This window comes from Thunnus albacares, chromosome 11, assembly GCF_914725855.1.
Source record: "Thunnus albacares chromosome 11, fThuAlb1.1, whole genome shotgun sequence".
Classification (NCBI taxonomy): domain Eukaryota; kingdom Metazoa; phylum Chordata; class Actinopteri; order Scombriformes; family Scombridae; genus Thunnus; species Thunnus albacares.
In genome coordinates, this window is record NC_058116.1 from 32,499,657 (window position 1) to 32,506,454 (window position 6,798).

At 41.2% G+C, this 6,798-nt stretch overlaps 1 long non-coding RNA gene across 1 annotated transcript; it reads left to right on the forward strand.

The window, feature by feature from the left end:
* Nucleotides 1-918: 918 nt before the first annotated feature.
* LOC122991935 lies at nt 919-2,987 on the forward strand. The gene is made up of 4 exons (XR_006405944.1): nt 919-956; nt 1,136-1,230; nt 1,304-1,412; nt 2,871-2,987. It is a non-coding gene; the product is annotated as an uncharacterized LOC122991935 (long non-coding RNA).
* Nucleotides 2,988-6,798: the final 3,811 nt, after the last annotated feature.

Consider the following 6,798-nt stretch of genomic DNA (forward strand, 5'->3'; position numbering starts at 1 on the left):
TGAATTAACAAATCTCAGACCGAATGTCAACAAACATTGAACATTATAAGCCTCATAAATGCAGATTTTGTGGCAGAGCTGTTGTATTAGATGGCATTCGATTGTACAGGTGTACCTATTAAAGTGGCCACTGAATGTATGATGTTACACAATTATATAAGGTAGACCTCTTTTTTTTAATCATAGCTTTCCAGGTACAGCCCAAGATGATCAGTGTGGTGGCTCAGACAGAAAGGTTTGAGAAACAAACATCAACTCCACTGGCCAGTCCTGTACACAGTGATGATGAATCCTCCTATGTTTTCATGGATGAACCTAGTGATATGTCATGGATCCCAGAGGAGGAAATGAGTGAGTCATCTGTCAAAAGAGTCATCTCAGGAATCTCCCCCTGACCTCAAGTTAGACTTCTTCTTTTAATTTTAGATGAAGTGTCATCAAACTGTGTCATAGTCAGAAATAATAACTGTTTTTCCTTTTTCAGTGCTGCTGACAAGTTAATTGTGTGCCAAAGCCAGCTGATGTCCTTGTTTAACATTTGCCCTGCCTGTTGTGGAGAAACCAAGGGAAACATGGAGCAGCAGGAGGGAACTTATGTAAAAATAAAGCAAGTAAGAGGATATTTGTGAATTCTGTATCATAACGTGTATATTAATTTTTATTTTTATTTTTATCTATTCATATATTTTTTGTATGGGATAGACTGGCCTTTCATATACATCTCTTAGGTCTGTGCAACATGTGGGTATGAGCATTATTGGAAGAACCAGCCAATGCTTCACTGAAACATGCCTGCCTGCAACCTCTTATTGAGTGGTGCCATCCACTTTTCGGGTAGCATGGCTACCCAGACCATAAGAATGCTGAAGCTATTTGGGCTTCAGTGCATCGGTGCAAGGGATCGTCAGAGAGCTGAATGAGATAGTGGGTGGGCTAATCCTCTCTGGTGACTGTAGGTAGTACACTTCGGTTTGTATCATTCATATAGAAAACAGGTCAAAACAATATGATATAATATAGTTTAATGTGTCACTTTTTGTGCTTTAATGTCTGACGGCAGATGTAAATTAGCTATATAGCGAACTCTGGCCCAACATTTGTGTTGTGCGTTTTGTGTGGTTTTTGACATTTATAGGTCAGATTCTCCTGGCCATTGTGCCAAACATGGCACTTACTCTTTGATCGAGGACAGAATTAACAAGGTTTTGGATCTTCAACTTGTTCAGGAGAGTTAACGTTATCAGACACACAAATCAGTTGTCTGATAACACAGTTAGTGATATGACTGAATGTTTTTTTACAGAGTCCCAAGTAGCACCTGGTGTGAGGTAGAAGGTCTGAAGTGCAGCATAGAATTTCTTAAGGAGCAATACATGCAAGTGTCAGCCCTCATCACAGACAGAAATCGGCAGGTAAAGACATGCAACAACAGACATGTACACACAAAAAATCTTGGCACGGACAACATTTACAGCTAAAACTACATTTTCTGATTATGATTAATGTGTCCTATGCTTTAGGTTGATAAGTGGGTGTGGGAAGAGTTGCGTCCAGAAGGAACAAGCCATTTCTTCAACATCTGGCATATTGGTAAAAGTACGCATCTCAATGAAGGTAGTTTCGTTTAGGTTGGCTGTTCTTTATAATGACATTTTCTTTTTTTTAACATTGTGTGTTTCTGTTCTGAAACAGGTCTAGGCAAAACTCTGGATGCTGCTGCAAAAGAGAGGGAGTGTTAGGACCTGAAGTTCTCTGGAGGGAAAAGCAAGGGACAAGGAGTGGCTACAACCAGGTACAACATACCGTGTACAGTATGTGGCTGAAAATGTTTAGTGCTTGGTTTATATTGATTCTATCAATATATAACCCAGAGTGTTCTAGGAATTGCTTGTGTTGTTCTTTTATCAAAGAGAATATCTGTTTTTTAAGCTCAGCAGCTATTTTCAAGATAAAGGGTAAAAAAACATGAACAAGGTGTTATACAAATCACACCTGATTGTGATCATACAATCATGCCTTATCATCAGAACAAGGTTTGTGTTTATACTGTCGTGTCAAATTGATGAAAGGCAGTTGGAAAAAACACAAGGTCCAAAAACTACTCTTAGGTGATAAAAAAATCAGGAGTCAGAGGTCCAAGCAGCAAAGTGTTCTTTAATGCTGGCAAAAAGGAGAGCAAACTGTGCATACAAGATGTACCAGGTCACTCTGAAGGTTCTGGCCTCCAGGGCGTAGGTTTTTATGCTCTTGGGTCTGTATAGGTCACATCTATTGTCCATCCTCTTTAATTACACCATTATAATTTATCTTTGTCACTCGTTGTTGGTCAAAATTCTTCAAGATATGTATATATATGTATTAGCATATTCAGTTCTATCTAGTTATGTCCCCCTTTTTATCTATTGGGGATCATTTTACACCAGTATTGCCAAATTGTCTTCTGGCCTTATTTTTTATAAGTTATTCTTGCCCTTATTTCTTGATCTTCTCAGGGTGTATTTTTTTTTAAAAAAGGTGAAGACTTTAATGCAGACCCAAGCAAAGTGACATGTAATACAAACTCACTCAAATTTTATCCAGTGTATGATTATGATTAAATGAACAGTCTTTTACCACACTTCCATACCCATATCTTGATTCTATGTGATTTGTAAGATTACAAATACATCATCAATAAGAATTCAACACACTAGCACTTATTGCTTATAATGTTTTATAAACTCACTCTGCATAGCTTAATATTTTCTTTTAGCACACCATGACTCTCAATGAAAATACACCACAATACAGGATCAGCTGTAGCAATTAAACTAGAGAGTGTAGCTACTAGAACAGCACTGGTGAAGGATGTTCGGCAGTTGTCCCCACAGCATCAGACCTTTTCTCTGGAGGCATTTCACTCCCTCATCCTGCACTTTGTGCCAAAGCACACTGGATTCTCCTTCCTTGGGATGTACAGCAGGTAAATATGTGATGATCAAGGAATGAGTATGGCTAAAACTAATGCAGTCTAAGACAGCAGAATATTGCTTATAATGTTTTATAAACTCACTCTGCATAGCTTAATATTTTCTTTTAGCACACCATGACTTTCTTTTAACACACCATGACTCTCAGTGAAAATACACCACATTTCCCCTCTTTGGGACTAAAGGTCCCATCGATAATGCTTAGGGATGATAAGGTCCCATTGATAATCGATACATAATTGTACTGGGGTCAGGTTCACATACCATATCATATCCTAATAACAGGGATCCTGGAATATGGAGAATGGGTGACAAATACATTAAGGTCATGAGGTTTCAAGCACATCCATTTTAGTTACACTGTCTAACAATGGTCATAGGAATCAAGTAAAGAAATCAAAGTAAAAATTAAACACTGGACATTACAGGATTTGTTAAAATGTAGAACTATGTTGAATTAACTTTAGCAATTTGATTACAACTCCTGATCAATCACTGTAGTCAATCAAGCACAACTGTCATTATGATCACACCAATACATGTACACACAAAACAGGTAACTTAAGGTTACTCAAAATTGCAGAATATGCTGTTTTTATGGTCAAGATACCTGAGTAATAGCAAGCTTAATCCACACTATTTCACATTACACTTCAACTCAATATCTCCTCAAAACACTTTATAAACCTGTAAGGTTAACAATTGCCTTTATGAAAATCGTGTCATCTACTACATAAGGGTTTTCATTGACCAATTTCGTCAATGGCAGTGGTTGGTCACTGGAAGGATGAGGAGGTGACATCAGGGAGGAAAGCAGTAACGTGTTCCCCATCAGTTTGATTCAACAACATTAGTGTCACCTTCTGAGAGAAAGGCCATTTGAGCAGGGCGTCACTGTTGCCCCTCATGACAACAAAGAACAGGGACAGGTGGGTTCCTTGACCCACCCCGTCACCATTCAAATACAATCTTAGGCACATTTTGTACCCATATTTGCTGGAATAAAAGGCTGGTGAGATCATAGCAGGTGTTGGACCTGCTGCTGCTTCCTGTCTGCGATGTGAAAAGTCAGAGATTTTCCAGATAAATGTCCCATCATAGGTGCAGTGTTGGAGTTCGAGCACCTCATGTTCAGTTTCAGACAACAGCTGAGGTCGACAGTCCTACCGCAGTTGCCCTGACCGCTGAGGACAAATAGGTGCCCAAGTGACAATGGTACTTTCTGCAGGGTTAGGGATTTGGGGCCAACACAATTCTCTCAGAACATGTCTTTTGAGGCGATACAACAGCATGATCAGAAGAGAAAGTGGTGTCATACAGGTTAACCCCACCACAATGGGCCTGTATGCTGTGGGTGAAGGCACTGCCATGTTTGAGACATATCCTGAAGGTAGAGAAAATAAAATCCTCTGAGGCCTCTGACCTTCTTTACCCCCTGCTATTAGACAGTCCACATCTCCTTTGTAGTCAGCAGAGACTGTCAGGGTGATGTTGCCTTTGCTTGTGAACGTGTGGTCTGTATTTGTCACTGTCTTGACTGCGGTTTCATTACTGGCAATCACAGGGGGTGAAAAGAGCCATTGGATCTCTGGGGAAGGTTAGCCTGTGGCTGAGTAACTGAATTTAATCCTCACAAGTCCTTTTGATGGTATGCTGTTGAGCACCTTGGCATCAGTTCTTATTTTGGACAGTCCTTGTATTGAAAGGCAAGTCTGCTTGCAAGTGATGTTGCTCAAAGTGATGGATGAGGAGCTGTGGGATGACTGGGCAATTGTCAATTTCTTTTGATAGGGTTTATTCACTTGTGGTCCATGTTTCTTGTTGTAGGTAGCCAAATTCACTAGGGAAGCATTTTTAGACAGTCTTTACCATGTGACCTGGAGCACACCTGTTGAGTTCTGTAGTGTACATCTATAGTAGGTGTCCCCGCCATATTAAGCTGTTGTGTCTCCATGTGCTATGATCTGGTTCCCCCAGACTCCCAACAGCAAATTGGATAGTAACAGGAGATGTAGCACATCCATTCAGGGTTCAATTTGTCCGTTTCACACAATACAGTTCAACAGGATCTGTAGAAGAACACAAACAGGGTAAGAGGGACTTTCTCTGGTCTTTGGATTGCATTGTACAATAAACGCAGCAGGACAGTCACTTCAGTCTTTGCACAAAGGCAGTCATAGAGGCAGTGTTTCAATGGCTGTGTGAGCTGTGTGATGGGTGATGCCATGTCCAATTATGGACTGAGAAAAGAAGAGCTAAAGTCGAGACTTGGCGTAGAAGGGTCTGAAGATCCACGTGGGGTTGTAGGAGACAAAGAGGGCTCACTGCACGTAGATTGTTGATGGACGCTCAATTCTCCCAATCCCATAGCAGTGGAAGCCTCTATCATGGCCAGTCGGTCAATCATGTCGTTGTTGCTATCCGTGAGCTCTTTATTCATGCGCAGGAGATCTTTATTGGCACGCGTAAGGTCTGTAATCTCTGTCAGGAGTTGGCACCTTTCAGAGGTCCATTGTTGCCTCTCTGCATCTCTTTCAGTTATCATGCAATGCTTTTCTGTTGTCCACAGATGCTGTTCTTCTTTCAGTTGGTTGTATGAGATGCGAGTGCGCTTCTGGAGAAGACAAACCATTTCCACCTTCTGTATTTGGCGTAATTGTGCAGCTTCTTCTGGAGTCTGGCTGGTGCTCAGAAGGGCCTTGTATTGCCATACTGGCATAGCACCCACTTCTTTCCGGGTAGGTGCTTTCCGTGGCACATAGCTGATAGGAGGTCGTAGCTGGGCTGTGGGGTTCTCAAGCAACTTCCATAGAATGGGAGAGGCGGACATGCCCTTAGCTTTGGTCTTGGGCGGCAGTGGTCTTGGAGATACTGGGGTGGTAAGGGGTACTGGTGTTGGCTCCAACTCTGTCAAAGATTCAGCTGGAGTTGGGGGACTGGACTTTGACACCTTCTGCAAGGGGGCTGGAATGGACGGCAAGTTGATTATCAATGAGTTGTCATCCAAAAGTGGGGAAAATAAGGGTATGAATAATACCTTGCTGTTGCCTGATCATACCCTGCTGTTACCAGATCATATTCATATGTTAATGAGATTGTGGCACAGTCCACCACAATGCCTTGTTGCATTTGATAGGATTTATTCTTCCATGCAGTAGACCGTATGGACCATAGATGTACTTTGTGAGGTGGTAAAGGCAGTTTGTTTAGGAAGTCTTGTATGTCTTTATGATATTCGTGCGACCGTTGTGACTTTGATTTTCCTCTAGCATTTTTGTGGCTTTGTTGATCATTGCTGAAATTATGGGTAGTATGCAACACATAATGACTGCTACTATCAACAGGAAGCCCCCCCTTTTTCCAGGATAAATTGCCTAACCAGTCCCAAAGCTGGGACAGTACTTGAGACTTTGTATTCCAATTGGAATTTGTCATGTGTTCGTCTCTTAGGATTTTTATTTTGTGCAATAGTTTTGTCAAATTGCCATCTTTTCCTGTCACTGTAGGTATCACTGTACAACACTCATCTCCAAAGTAACTACAGACTCCATGTTCTTCAGCCATTATTTTGTCAATTGCAAAACTGTTCTGCAAGGTCATTTTAGTCGTAGCATGTAACTGGAGGCTTACGCCTTCCAATGCTGACAGTGTCCAATTGATAAAGCGCTGCTGATTATACCATAAATAGTTCACCCATCTGCTGTTGCGCACAATATTTTGTGAATTTATCATTGTCCCCACTATGGGTATCCACCCTGTTCCTTGATTCCCTGATTTTATCCAGTCTTCCCCTACAGCCTGATGGTCTTTTGGTACTCCAATGGGCTCT